Here is a 15,818-nt window from a genome sequence, read left to right as displayed (position 1 = left end):
GTCTCAAGTTTGCAAAATACCACCTGAATGTTCTCATCTGGGACAATGTCCTGTGGGCAGATGAGACAAACGTTGAACTTTCTGACAGAAATGCACACCACTATGTTTGGAGGGTAAAGTGCACTGCACACCAACACTAAAACCTCATCCTAACTGTATAGCAATTAAGAAAATTCATGTTTTGGAAATGCCAAGTCAGAGCCTGACTTTAACCCAATTGAGATGCTGTGGCCTAACCTGAAGAGAGTTGCTTGTGCAAGGCATCCCAGAAATATTGATGATATGGGAGTCTTGGGGAATGGTCTAAAATTCATCCTCACCATTGTGCAAATCTGATCAGCAACTACAGGAAACACGATGAAGGTTATTGCTGCTAATGAAGGTTCTACCAGTTATTAAATACAAAGGTTCACATATGTTTTTCCAGCCTGGACTGTGAATGATTAATCTAAGTGTTCAATAAAAGTGCAATTTTTTGTGTGTTATTAGTTTAGGTAGATTGTGTCTGTCTATTATTGTGACTCAGATGATGACCAGACCACATTTTGAGTAATTAATGCAGAAAACCACAGACTTTTCCTTGCAGTTGTACATAGACATGTATTCTGTGAATTTTCCTGTAACTCGTGAGGCTGATTCTGTATTTTTCTAGAAGCCTCTCAGTTTTTCTAATATGGTGTCATGAATCTGGCTATTTCAAAAGTTATTCGTTATGACTGGAATGTGGAACTGTGCTACCTCTAGTCCAAGTACAAAGCCACCATGACTTCACTTTCCTTGTCTGTTCTTCAGTCTTCTAACACTTAATAAAGCAACCATAACTACTGTTTTATGCCTCATTCTTTACTTCCAAAGAACCTCTAGATAAAAAAAAATCACCACGGAACCCTTTCTTATCAGTCCCCTTCCCTTTGCCTCTCCTCTCTGTTTCAACCCAACGCAGTGACAATTTGTTTCCTCCCACTGATGCTGGTTGAGGCGCCGAGTTCCTCTGGATTCTGGCACCTGCACTCTCGTGTGTCTCCATCAGAATAGACTTCGCTGCAAATTCCCCGTTCCTGACGTGGGCTGACAGCTGTGATTGGGACCGCTGAGGAAGTGTGGGTCCTACTGGCAGTTTATCAATCAAGAGCCACAATCATTTACAACAAGGCAGGTACATCCTTTATTGCTGATAAATACAAATGTTCCAGGATGGCAGAAGCATTGAGTACAAAATTCATCCTTTAGGGTTGGGAACTCAAATGTAAAATTCAACCAAATGCCAGTAACAATAAAATTTAATTGTATTTAGATACAGCATGGTAACAGGCTTTTCTGGCCATACAACTACTCGTGACCAATTAAGCTACGAACCTGTATGTCTTTGGAATGTGGGGAGAAACTGGAGCACCTAAAAGAAACCCACATGGTCACAGGAGAATGTACAAACTCCTTACAGACAACGGTGGGAATTGAACCTGGGTTGCTGGCGCTGTAAAACTTTACACTGACCACTCGGCTTCGATGCCATCTGAAAAACCTTAGGCAATGACCACTGGGAGATGGCTTGTCTAATTGGACAGAAGCTGGTCCAAGAGGCCTTTCCCCTGCACGGTAGCTGCTGTGCTGGGAGCCAGTAGCAGAGTGTTGCCACAGTTCCACTGAGACTGGTCTAACAAGCAGTGGAAGGGGTTTGATCTAGTCCAGGCCCAGGACAATTACCAGGGGAAACTTTCAACCCCTGGTCACTGGTTGTCACAACATTAAGGTACTTCTCAAGCTGGTGCAGGGGTTAAGTGAGATATGCCTACTCTCTGGTCCCTGTTCTTACTGAGCCATAGACCAGCCAGGGAGTGGAGGTCTATGTTTCCATGGTGACCAGAGAAAGCCTACAGTCAACCGGTTGGAAGTCAGGGGTACATGCCCAGATCACAGATCATCTCAGTCCATCACTCCCTGAACCTGTCAGAGTGGCTGTACTGTGGTGATAACAATAGGCAGACAGACCTGTCCAGCCAGTGGTGACTCAGGGGGAACAATAATTTGTCCAATTTATTGGAGTCTAAAGAGCTACAGGGTGCTGGGGTAAAGATCAGCCCAGAACATTGCACAATCCCACATTTAACAGAGTGAGAACGCTTCATGATCTTCACAGCAGGAGGATCAGATCTTCTCTGACCCGATTCCAGTGATGTTTCACCCTACACAGGACAGCTGGCATGGGAAATGGCCAGCAAAACCACACCAGCGCAAGAAGGCATGGGGTAGTAGAGGACCAGGGCGGTTCTACTCTGCATCAGGACTTTTACAAGAATGGACCACTCACAGAAGGTCTGAAATGCCAATTAGTAGACAATTGCTTCTATGACAGATATTTACAGATTGAACCACCTGTTCAACAACTTAATTATTTTCTTTTAGTTATAAAAAATACCTGTGCTGAAATAACACTACAGGGATAGATATGGCACATTGGACAGAATGACCCATCACACACTCCCGGCGTCAGACACAGAGTGAAGCTCCCTCCACAGGGCAAGGACAGCACAAATGATTTAAGGGGTTAAGCCACTTGCAATATTGGCCAAGAACTTACAAGGGAGTTGGTTATAGCGGAAATTGGAGAGGTGTCCACTGGAGTTGGATGGAGCCATATGAACATGCAGGGATAAGAAAAGCTTACCGGTCAGTGGTCCTATGACAAAAAGCTGCCGTGCTTGCGGCTGGGCTGTATGGTGGAACTTGGTCTCCTTATTAATCAGGTCAGTTGAAATGATCAGGGACTGGTCCCTCGAGATCAGCTCCTGCCAAGTCCAATGTGAGTGCGAGGCAGAAGGAATGATGCACCGCACACCAGAGAACAGGAGACTGTATGAATAAAGAGACCTGTAGTGACCCAGCACCTTACTAAACCAGTCAGTACCATAGCCTGCCAGGATTTGACGGTCCCTGTAGGGAAGAGGTCCACAGTAACCGGACTGCCATCTGCTCCATGATGCAGGCTCGGAAAGTGCCGGTCAGTCTACAGGATTACTAGAGTGTGAGGTTTACGTAACAAGTCAGCATGCAGAACAATAGTGCATCTCATTTCCATTTGTCTAAATGTAAGAAAAAAACCTGCCAAACCGTATATCCCTCAAACAGGATGAAGTGCATAAATAATTTGCTTGGACTGGCAAGGCTTTTTAAAACCCAACAGAGGTGTTCCTGTTCCTTCAGAGTCAGCCCCACACCCCAGTGGACGGCAGAGTGATGGGAGACACTGACAGACTCGTGGTCACACCCGGCAAACAGAGACAAACTCTGAGAAAGACCCAGGCTACCAGACAGCGAGAAGATAGGCATTCCCAACCTGGGGTCATGGACCCCTTGGTTAATGGTAGGGGTCCATGGCATAACAAAGGTTAGGAATCCCTAAACTGAGGGTTAGCTATGGCAAGGAACGTTGAGAGAGTGCACCCAGCACTAGTAAAGAACGTCCTTGTGTTTACAGGAACGAAGAGAAGTGATGAGTTACACTGAGCATCAGCAAATGGCTGGAATACGTATACTGCTCAGGTTGCCACTATTTTTGCCTTATTCTATAAGTTACTTTATATATATGTATATATATATATCTCTATATATATCACTGTCTACAATGTGCACCCGCCTTACTTATTACTGGGAAATACTGATGGTAGATTTGGATTTATATATAAGACTTTAAGTTTGTTGTTGAGTCCACACAGAAGTCGATCAGGAATCAGAGTGAAAAGAAGAAACAGTCGGCAATGGGTGTACGGAAAATTGCTCCCACCAGCTGGATCATCCTTCAAGCTCCCATCCGGATGCTCTGAATAATCTGGAAAATTGCTGCGGTGGAAGAAAAGAAGGAAAAATATTAGAATATATTGCTCCAACCCCACACTTTCCAGTTGGTCTTTACAACAGATATTCCTAACCAGGATCAGATGGCTCAGCCCACCTTGAAATGTGCCCGTTCAATGGCTGTTACAGTTATGAGGGGCAGATGTAGGGCGAACGCACGCAGTCTTTTCTCCCAGTGTTGTGGAGTTGCAGCTTGATGTCTGCAAATCAGGAGTCCACTGGAGACCAGAGATGTCCTGGGGTGAGAGTGTGTGTGGGGGAGAAGGGCTCGTGTCTTGCTGTTTTTGTTTTGTTGCTTGGCCTGCTCTGTTTTGTTTTGCTCTGCCAAACACCATGGGCATGCTACGTCGGTGCCAGAATGTGTGGTGACACTTACAGGCTGCCCTCAGCACATCCTCAGTAGATTGTGTTCACAACAGGTTTCAGTGCAAGTGTGGCAAACAACTTTGAATCAGGAATAAACAGCACAGGTTTCAGGTGAGAGGAGTGAGATTTAGAGGAATCTGAGGGATAACTATTCCACCCAAAGAATGGTCACGACAGAACAGGCTGCTACAGGAAAAGGTTGAGGCAGGTACATTAACAACAGTTAAAGCGTACTTGGCCAGCAACACGATGGGAAAAGTTCAGAACAAGAATTCCCAACCTGGCGTTCAGCATCCCCTTTGTTAATGGTAGTAGGGTTCAATTTCCATCCTTATCTATAAGGAATTTGCCCGTTCCCCCCGTGACTACATGTTTCCTCCCACATTTCAAAGACGTACGGGTGGTTAGTGAGTTAAGGGGTTGCTACCAGAAGAGGGGCAATACTTGCGGCTGCCCTCAGCACATCCTTGGACTGTGTGACCATAGATGCAAACGTCACATTTCACTGTATGTTTTGATGTACATGTGACGAATAAAGCTAATCTTTAATCTTTACAAACGGGCCTGTTGGCATGGAGCAGTTGGGCCAAAGGACCTGTGACTCTGACTCTCATCCATCAGCAGCTGAAGATACTGCTCCAGCTCCGGCAGCCATTGCCCCCCATCCCACCTCCACACCAATGACAAAACCACAGGCTGTTAGAGCAAGCCGATACCCTGCACAAACCAGGTGACATTTGGAATAGGAATTCTGAGAATCAGAGAGCCAGGGATTCTGGAAGGACAAGGGAACTTGGAAATCTCGCACAGAAATGGAAATATGTACAGGGATAGGTGTTCTTGAGAATGATGCCAAGAATGAAAGGGTTAATGCATGAGGAGCGTTTGATGACTTGGTGCCTGTACTCACTGGAGTATGGAAGAATGAGGGGGAGTCTCATTGAAACGAATGAAGGGAAACTATAGTCCTGATAGCCTGACATCAGTGGTTGGGAAGTCATTGGAACTGATAGTTAGGGATGAGATTTTGAAGTACCTGGAGACACATGACAAGATAGGCCAAAGCCAGCATGGTTTCCTGAAAGGAAAATCCTGCCTGACAAACCTACTGCAATTTTTGAGGAAATTACAAGCAGGGTAGACAAAGGAGATGCAGTAGATGTGGTGTACTTGGATTTTCAGAAGGCCTTTGACAAGGTGTTGCACATGAGGCTGTTTAGCAAGACAAGAGCCCATGGTATTACAGGGAACTTACTAGCGTGGGTGGAGCATTGGCTGATCGGTAGAAAGCAGAGTGGAAATAAAGGGATCCTATTCCAGCTGGCTGCTGGTTACCAGTGGAGTTCCACAGGGTTCAGTGTTGGGACCGCTGCTTTTTACGATGTATGCTAACGATTTGGACTATGGGATTAATGGATTTGTGGCTAAATTTGCCGATAATACAAAGATAGGTGGAGGAGCAGGTAGTGTTGAGGAAACAGAGAGACTGCAGAGAGACTTAGATAGTTTAGGGGAAAGGGCAAAACAGTGGCATCATGCACTTTGGTGGAAGAAATAAACGGGCAGACTATTATTTAGATGGGGAGAGAATTCAAAATGCAGAGTTGCAAAGGAACTTGGGAGTCCTTGTGCAGAATACCCTGAAGGTTAACCTCCAGGCTGAGTCGGTGGTGAAGAAGGCAAATGCAATGTTGACATTCATTTCTAGAGGTACAGAATATAAGAGCAGGGCTGTGAGGTTGAGGCTCTAAAAGGCACTCGTGAGACCACAGAGTATTGTGTGCAGTTTTGGGCTCCTTTATTAGAAAGAATATACTGACATTGGAGAGGGTTCGGAAAAGATTCACGAGATTGATTCCAGGAATGAAAGGGTTACTGTATGAGGAACATCTGGCAGCTCTTGGACTGTGTTCCCTGGAGGTCAGGAGAATGAGGGGGGGAATCTCACAGAAACATTCCGAATGTTAAAAGACCTGAACAGATTAGATATGGCAAAGTTATTTCCCATAGTAGGGGAGTCTAGGACAAGAGGGCATGACTTCAGGATTGAAGGATGTCCGTTTAGAACAGAGATGCAGAGAAATTACTTTAGTCAGAGAGTGGTAAATCTGTGGAATTTGTTGCTACAAGTGGCTGTGGAAGCTAAGTCATAGGGTGTATTTAAGGCAGAGATAGATAGGTTCTTGATTAGCCAGGGCATCAAATGTAATGGAGAGAAGGCAGGGGAGTGGGGATGACTGGAAGAATTGAATCAGCCATGATTGAATGGCAGAGCAGACTTGATGGGCCAAATGACCTACTTCTGCTCCTATATCTTATGGTCTTATTAAACCTATCAAATAGTGAAAGGCCTAGACAGACCATAATCTCTCAAGGGCAACAAGGGAAGCCCAACAACAATAAGATTCTTCTGACCTTATTAAAGAGAATAATCTTATTGAAACAAATCTGATAATGGAGGGTTTTTTTTTTCCCCAAAAGGAGATCGAGAAGAATAATCGAGGAGGTAGACGGAAGAGAACAGAGGAATGAGACTGACTGGAGAGCTCTTCCGTGGGCAGACTGACCAGTCTGTGTATATCAGTCATAAAGCATTCTTCACTGCTGACAGATACCATATGATTAAAAGTGAGACACCCACCTGATCCACACACCACAAACACGAAGAGAGCCAATAACCAGGGAGCGACCGGGCCCTTTTCCTCCTGCAGGGGCCGCTGGAAAACCACAGAGACCGTTAGTGTGGACACAGGCAGCCAGGCAACTCCTCCCACCCCACCAATGCCAATTGACTGACTAACTCCAGCCACCAAGTCCCACTGCACACTGACAAGGCCAGATTGTACCGCTCTGGCCCATCCTTCACACTAACCTGATTGGGATCTGAGGACACACCCTCTGTCTCAAAATTAAGGGATGTTCCTCTAGAACAGAAATGTGGAGGAATTTCTTTAGCCAGAGGGAGGTGAATCTGTGGAATCATTGGCACAGATGGCTGTGGAGTCATTGGAGGTATTTAAGGCAGAGATTGAATGGTTTGTGATTGGTAACAGGTTAAGGGTTATGGGGAGAATGGGGTTGAAAAATGAAATCAGGGATAATTATATGGTGGAGCAGACTCGATGAGCTGAATGGCCTAACTCTGCTCCTGTACCTAACGGCTTTATGGTTTTATTGTCAATCCCTGCCCAGACATCTCACTGGTGCTATACCACATTAATTTTAATGTAACCATCACTGGAAGAATCTCAGATGGAGACGAGAGGGTGTACAGGAGATAGATATAGAACTAGGTGAGCAGTGTCACAACAACAACCTTGCTCTCAACATCAGTAAGACCAAAGAGCTGATTGTGGACCTCAGGAAGGGGAAGACACGGGAACCAATCCTCAGAAGGATCAGAAGTGGAGAGTGTGAGCAATTTCAAGTTCCTGGGTGTCAATATCTCTGAGGATCTAACCTGGACCCAACACATTGATGCAGCAAAAAAGGCAAGACAGCAGCTGTATTTCATTAGGAGTTTGAGGAGGTGTAATTTGTCATAAACTTCCATAGATATACCATGAAGAGCCTTCCGACTGGCTGCATCACCATCTGGTACTGGATTTCCGGCGGGGGGGGGGGGAGTGGAGGCTACTGTACAGGATCGAAGTAAACTGAAGAGTTGTAAAATTAGTCAGTTCCATCAATGTACATGACATCTTCAAGGAGCAGTGCCTCAGAAGGGTGGTGTCCATTATTAAGGACCCCCATCACCCATTTACTGTAACTCAGTTATTTTCTCTATTATTATAAATTGCATTATACTACTGCTACAAAGTTAACAAATTTCACGACATATACCAGTGATACTAAACCTGATTCTGAAGACAATAATAGGAAACCTGTTCAAAACTGTGATCAAATAGTTTACACTGTAAAGGTGGAGAGTGCCAGGATGTTTAGGGAAGAAATATCAGGATAGATGCAGGTGAGGGGACAGACGAGAAGAATTTGGAAGCAGAGTCATCTCAGGCTGAGTGTGAGAGGGTATCACAGAGACGTGGAAGACAGAGGCTGTAGACAAGTTAGGTCTGTCGACACTAGAGTGTCAGATGGATGATGGGGACAGAGCACAGGTTTGGACAGCACAGCCGGGTTTGAAGTGAATGATTTTCAGAAGCAGAAAAAGGGAAGCATGTCACAATAATTTACTGTCAAGGTACATACATGTCATCATGTACCACCTTGAGATGCATTTTCTTGCAGGCATTCAAAGAAAAATAAGAACTGAATTTATGAAAAACTATACATAAATAAAGACTGACAAACAACCAATGTGCAAATAAAGAAATACTGAGAACACGAGTTGCAGAGTCCTTGAAAGAGAGACTGTAGGTTGTGTAATCAATACAGAACTGAGATGAGTGAGGACAACCTTGCTGGTTCGAGGGTAATAACTGTTCCTAAACCTGGTGGTGTGGGACCTGAGGCTCCTGTATTCCCGATGAGGAGCAGTAAGAATGGCCTGGATGGTGGGGATCTTTGATGCTTCCCGGTGACAGTGTTCTTTATCCTGGTGCCTGGGCTGTAGACTTTTCAAATCCTGGGCATTGGTGTTTCTGTGCATTAGGGGTGGTATTGACAAGGCAACAGATAAGGGTTTCAGCAACAGGCAAGTGAAGTAATGTGATTGGGGGTTGGGCAGAGCTGGAAAGGACTGTGTCTCTCGACACCATGGTTTACACACTCCAGTTCAATTTTGACAGGTGAAAAGAGATTGGTACAGAGATGGTCCCATGAAGACCATCCTCACCACGTTACACATTATACTGCACAGGGGCTGGGCAATAGGGAACAGCTTCTACCATTAAGCAAAGTCCAATGGTTAGAAAACACAGAAATTGAGATCGGTCAGAGGGTGGTGCGAGTGTGGACTGAGCTCAGTGAGGATTAAGCATTGAAGAGAAGTTTTGATAGGGACATGGATGGGAGGGGTATGGAAGGCTATGATCCGGTTACAGGTTGATGGCTGCAGTGCCTTATTATTCTATAAAGATCATTGACAATTTTCATCACATCAGGGCACCCCACAGTAATTCAAGCTAAAGACGGACTTTTAGGGTGGGGGTGGGTTTGGCAGGGTATTGTGTGTGAAGGAAGGGGATGGACGAGGAAGGAGTGTGGGGTGGCCTGATTCCGGCTGAGGGATAGCAGAGGAGTATGCTGACCGGTACCTTGTCACAGGACACGGCTCGCTGACAGGCAGGCGATGGGCGTGGACGTACTTGAGTGTTTCCCCTGGTACAACAGGCGCAGGGAGCGCGGCAAGTTGGCCAAGAGGCAGAGGCCGGAATGTGAGTATTTCCTTTGTCCGCCTCTTTCCACCACCACACACTCTCGGTGAGCACCACTGCCTGTTCCCAACTCACAGCACCATAAAGACCACAAGACAGGATTAGGCTGTTCACCCCATCGAGTCTGCTCTGCTATTCTATCATGGCTGATTTATTATCCCTCTCAACCCCATTCTCCTTTCTTCTCCCCTGTAACTTTTGATGGCCTGGCTCGTCAAGGATCGAACTGACCCTGCGCTTCACCCTGCCAGCTACCTTCTGAACATCTTAATACTCCCAACCCATGGGCTTCCAGTGCCGGGTGGCATCCTCAAAGACCCACTCAGACAAGGTAGCATTAACCGCCTACCCTGTCACAAGGTTTCATGCAATCATAGAAAAGTTTAGCACAGGCACAATCCTTTGAGCTCATCCAGTCTGTGCCAAACCATTCGAATTACCAACTCCCATCGACCCACCCCCAGACCATAGCTCTCCCTAACCCTACCATCCAGACTTCCTTTACACACTGGAATTGAGCTCACATGCAGCACCTCCACACTCCACTCCGTTACCTCCCCCTTTCCCCTCAGCCAACACCCCAGCACCACATCCGCCTGCCCTGCCACCAAACACTCCTTTACCATCTGACACTCTTCAGTCGCCTTTCCCCTCCAAGCACCCCCGTACGTTCCCCTTCCCGTCATTATCTGGCACCCCCCCCGTACCCCTCTCCTTATCGTTAGCCAGCCCACTCCCCCTTTCCCATACCCGTCACTAACTGGCACTCCCCTTACCTTCCCACGAAACCCCCCTTCACTCAGCATCACCCCCCCCACAGGCACCCCCCTTACCTCTCCCCACCCATACTACTCCCCATCATAATCCAGCACCCCCCCCCCCCAATAGGCACTCTCCTTAACTCTCCCCATCATTATCCAGCATCTCTCCCAACCCATACTCCCCATCATATTTCGGGCACCCCCCCTTACCTCTCCCCATCATTATCCAGCACCCCCCCAACTGGCACTCTCCTTACCTCTCCCCATCATTATCCAGCACCCCCGCAACAGGCACTCTCCTTACCTCTCCCCATCATTATCCAGCACCCCCCCAACAGGCACTCTCCTTACCTCTCCCCACCATTATCCAGCACCCCACCAACATGCACTCTCCTTACCTCTCCCCATCATTATCCGGCACTCCCCCAACAGGCACTCTCCTTACCTCTCCCCACCATTATCCAGCACCCCCCCCAACAGGCACTCTCCTTACCTCTCCCCACCATTATCCAGCACCCCCCCAACAGGCACTCTCCTTACCTCTCCCCATCATTATCCAGCACCCCCCCCAACAGGCACTATCGTTACCTCTCCCCATCATTATCCAGCACCCCACAGACACTCTCCTTACCTCTCCCCATCATTATCCGGCACCCCCCCAACAGGCACTCTCCTTACCTCTCCCCATCATTATCCGGCACCCCCCCAACAGGCACTCTCCTTACCTCTCCCCATCATTATCCGGCACCCCCCCCAACAGGCACTCTCCTTACCTCTCCCCACCATTATCCAGCACCCCCCCAACAGGCACTCTCCTTACCTCTCCCCACCATTATCCAGCACCCCCCCAACAGGCACTCTCCTTACCTCTCCCCATCATTATCCGGCACCCCCCCAACAGGCACACTCCTTACCTCTCCCCATCATTATCCGGCACCCCCCCAACAGGCACTCTCCTTACCTCTCCCAATCATTATCCGGCACCCCCCCAACAGGCACTCTCCTTACCTCTCCCCATCATTATCCGGCACCCCCCCAACAGGCACTCTCCTTACCTCTCCCCATCATTATCCAGCACCCCCCCAACAGGCACTCTCCTTACCTCTCCCCATCATTATCCAGCACCCCCCCAACAGGCACTCTCCTTACCTCTCCCCATCATTATACAGCACCCCCCCAACTGGCACTCTCCTTACCCCCCCCCATCATTATCCAGCACCCCCCCAACAGTCACTCTCCTTACCTCTCCCCATCATTATCCAGCACCCCCCCAACAGGCACTCTCCTTACCCCCCCCATCATTATCCAGCACCCCCCCAACAGACACTCTCCTTACCTCTCCCCATCATTATCCAGCACCCCAGAGACACTCTCCTTACCTCTCCCCACCATTATCCAGAACCCCCCCAACAGGCACTCTCCTTACCTCTCCCCATCATTATCCGGCACCCCCCCCAACAGGCACTCTCCTTACCTCTCCCCACCATTATCCAGCACCCCCCCAAAAGGCACTCTCCTTACCTCTCCCCATCATTATCCGGCACCCCCCCACAGGCACTCTCCTTACCTCTCCCCATCATTATCCGGCACTCTTTGCCCCAACAGGCACTCTCCTTACCTCTCCCCATCATTTTCCAGCACCCCCCCAACAGGCACTCTCCTTACCTCTCCCCACCATTATCCAGCACCCCCCCAACAGGCACTCTCCTTACCTCTCCCCACCATTATCCAGCACCCCCCCCAACAGGCACTCTCCTTACCTCTCCCCATCATTATCCAGCACCCCCCCAACAGGCACTCTCCTTACCTCTCCCCATCATTATCCAGCACCCCCCCCAACAGGCACTCTCCTTACCTCTCCCCATCATTATCCAGCACCCCCCCAACAGGCAATCTCCTTACCTCTCCCCATCATTATCCAGCTCCCCCCCAACAGGCTCTCTCCTTACCTCTCCCCACCATTATCCAGCACCCCCCCAACAGGCACTCTCCTTACCTCTCCCCACCATTATCCAGCACCCCCCCAACAGGCACTCTCCTTACCTCTCCCTATCATTATCCGGCACCCCCCCCAACAGGCACTCTCCTTACCTCTCCCCATCATTATCCGGCACCCCTCCAACAGGCACTCTCCTTACCTCTCCCCATCATCATCCAGCACCCCCCCAACAGGCACTCTCCTTACCTCTCCACATCATTATCCGGCACCCCCCCAACAGGCACTCTCCTTACCTCTCCCCATCATTATCCAGCACCCCCCCAACAGGCACTCTCCTTACCTCTCCCCATCATTATCCGGCACCCCCCCAACAGGCACTCTCCTTACCTCTCCCCATCATTATCCAGCACCCCCCCAACAGGCACTCTCCTTACCTCTCCCCATCATTATCCAGCACCCCCCCCACAGGCACTCTCCTTACCTCTCCCCATCATTATCCAGCACCCCCCCAACAGGCACACTCCTTACCTCTCCCCATCATTATCCAGCACCCCCCCAACAGGCACTCTCCTTACCTCTCCCCATCATTATCCAGCACCCCCCAACTGGCACTCTCCTTACTCCCCCCCATCATTATCCAGCACCCCACAGGCACTCTCCTTACCTCTCCCCACCATTATCCAGCACCCCCCCCACAGGCACTCTCCTTACCTCTCCCCACCATTATCCGGCACCCCCGCAACAGGCACTCTCCTTACCTCTCCCCACCATTATCCAGCACCCCCCCCACAGGCACTCTCCTTACCTCTCCCCACCATTATCCGGCACCCCCGCAACAGACACTCTCCTTACCTCTCCCCACCATTATCCAGCACCCCCCCAACAGGCACTCTCCTTACCTCTCCCCATCATTATCCATCACCCCCCCAACAGGCACTCTCCTTACCTCTCCCCATCATTATCCGGCACCCCCCCACAGGCACTCTCCTTACCTCTCCCCATCATTATCCAGCACCCCCCCAACAGGCACTCTCCTTACCGCTCCCCATCATTATCCAGCACCCCCCCCAGCAGGCACTCTCCTTACCTCTCCCCATCATTATCCAGCACCCCCCCAACTGGCACTCTCCTTACCACTCCCCATCATTATCCAGCACCCCCCCAACAGGCACTCTCCTTACCTCTCCCCATCATTATCCGGCACCCCCCCAACTGGCACTCTCCTTACCTCTCCCCATCATTATCCGGCACTCTTCGCCCCAACAGGCACTCTTCTTACCTCTCCCCATCATTTTCCAGCACCCCCCCAACAGGCACTCTCCTTACCTCTCCCCATCATTATCCAGCACCCCCCCAACAGGCACTCTCCTTACCTCTCCCCATCATTATCCGGCACCCCCCCAACAGGCACTCTCCTTACCTCTCCCCACCATTATCCAGCACCCCCCCAACTGGCACTCTCCTTACCCCCCCCATCATTATCCAGCACCCCCCCAACAGGCACTCTCCTTACCTCTCCCCATCATTATCCGGCACCCCCCCCAACAGGCACTCTCCTTACCTCTCCTCATCATTGTCCAGCACCCCCCCAACAGGCACTCTCCTTACCTCTCCCCATCATTATCCAACACCCCCCCAACAGGCACTCTCCTTACCTCTCCCCATCATTATCCAACACCCCCCCAACAGGCACTCTCCTTACCTCTCCCCATCATTATCCGGCACCCCCCCAACAGGCACTCTCCTTACCTCTCCCCATCATTATCCGGCACCCCCCCCAACAGGCACTCTCCTTACCTCTCCCCACCATTATCCAGCACCCCCCAACAGGCACTCTCCTTACCTCTCCCAATCATTATCCGGCACCCCCCCCAACAGGCACTCTCCTTACCTCTCCTCATCATTGTCCAGCACCCCCCCAACAGGCACTCTCCTTACCTCTCCCCATCATTATCCAACACCCCCCCCCCAACAGGCACTCTCCTTACCTCTCCCCATCATTATCCGGCACCCCCCCAACAGTCACTCTCCTTACCTCTCCCCATCATTATCCGGCACCCCCCCAACAGGCACTCTCCTTACCTCTCCCCATCATTATCCAGCACCCCCCCAACTGGCACTCTCCTTACCTCTCCCCATTATTATCCGGCACCCCCCCCAACAGGCACTCTCCTTACCTCTCCCCATCATTATCCAGCACCCTCCCAACAGGCACTCTCCTTACCTCTCCCCACCATTATCCAGCACCCCCCCAACAGGCACTCTCCTTACCTCTCCCCATCATTATCCAGCACCCCCCCAACAGGCACTCTCCTTACCTCTCCCCACCATTATCCAGCACCCCCCCAACAGGCACTCTCCTTACCTCTCCCCATCATTATCCAGCACCCCAGAGACACTCTCCTTACCTCTCCCCATCATTATCCAGCACCCCCCCCAACAGGCACTCTCCTTACCTCTCCCCATCATTATCCGGCACCCCCCCAACAGGCACTCTCCTTACCTCTCCCATCATTATCCGGCACCCCCCCCAACAGGCACTCTCCTTACCTCCCCCACCATTATCCAGCACCCCCCCAACAGGCACTCTCCTTACCTCTCCCCATCATTATCCAGCACCCCCCCCAACAGGCACTCTCCTTACCTCTCCCCATCATTATCCAGCACCCCCCCCAACAGGCACTCTCCTTACCTCTCCCATCATTATCCGGCACCCCCCCAACAGGCACTCTCCTTACCTCTCCCCACCATTATCCAGCACGCCCCCAACAGGCACTCTCCTTACCTCTCCCCATCATTATCCAGCACCCCCCCAACAGGCACTCTCCTTACCTCTCCCCACCATTATCCAGCACGCCCCCAACAGGCACTCTCCTTACCTCTCCCCATCATTATACAGCACCCCCCCAACAGGCACTCTCCTTACCTCTCCCCATCATTATCCAGCACCCCCCCAACAGGCACTCTCCTTACCTCTCCCCACCATTATCCAGCACCCCCCAACAGGCACTCTCCTTACCTCTCCCCATCATTATCCAGCACCCCCCCAACAGGCACTCTCCTTACCTCTCCCCACATTATCCAGCACCCCCCAACAGGCACTCTCCTTACCTCTCCCCACCATTATCCAGCACCCCCCCAACAGGCACTCTCCTTACCTCTCCCCATCATTATCCAGCACCCCCCAACAGGCACTCTCCTTACCTCTCCCCATCATTATCCAGCACCCCTCCAACAGGCACTCTCCTTACCTCTCCCCACCATTATCCAGCACCCCCACAACAGGCACTCTCCTTACCTCTCCCCACCATTATCCAGCACCCCCCCAACAGGCACTCTCCTTACCTCTCCCCATCATTATCCAGCACCCCCCCAACTAGCACTCTCCTTACCCCCCCCATCATTATCCAGCACCCCCCCAACAGTCACTCTCCTTACCTCTCCCCATCATTATCCAGCACCCCCCAACAGGCACTCTCCTTACCCCCCCCATCATTATCCGGCACCCCCCCCAACAGTCACTCTCCTTACCTCTCCCCATCATTATCCGGCACCCCCCCAACA

At 50.3% G+C, this 15,818-nt stretch overlaps 1 long non-coding RNA gene across 1 annotated transcript in view; it reads right to left on the bottom strand.

Annotated features, from left to right (window-relative positions):
• Positions 1–1,141: 1,141 nt before the first annotated feature.
• LOC132397056 (uncharacterized) overlaps positions 1,142–15,818 on the bottom strand; it is a 16,941-nt gene continuing 2,264 nt past the window's right edge. Inside the window, exons 2-3 of the long non-coding RNA XR_009513255.1 lie at positions 6,860–6,935; positions 1,142–3,837 (exon numbers count right to left, since the gene is read on the bottom strand). This is a non-coding gene — a long non-coding RNA (uncharacterized LOC132397056). The remainder of the gene's footprint in view (positions 3,838–6,859; positions 6,936–15,818) is intronic.

Source organism: Hypanus sabinus, chromosome 7 (genome assembly GCF_030144855.1).
Source record: "Hypanus sabinus isolate sHypSab1 chromosome 7, sHypSab1.hap1, whole genome shotgun sequence".
NCBI lineage: Eukaryota > Metazoa > Chordata > Chondrichthyes > Myliobatiformes > Dasyatidae > Hypanus > Hypanus sabinus.
Note: the sequence above shows the minus strand (reverse complement) of the source record. Positions and strands in the feature narration are given on the sequence as shown.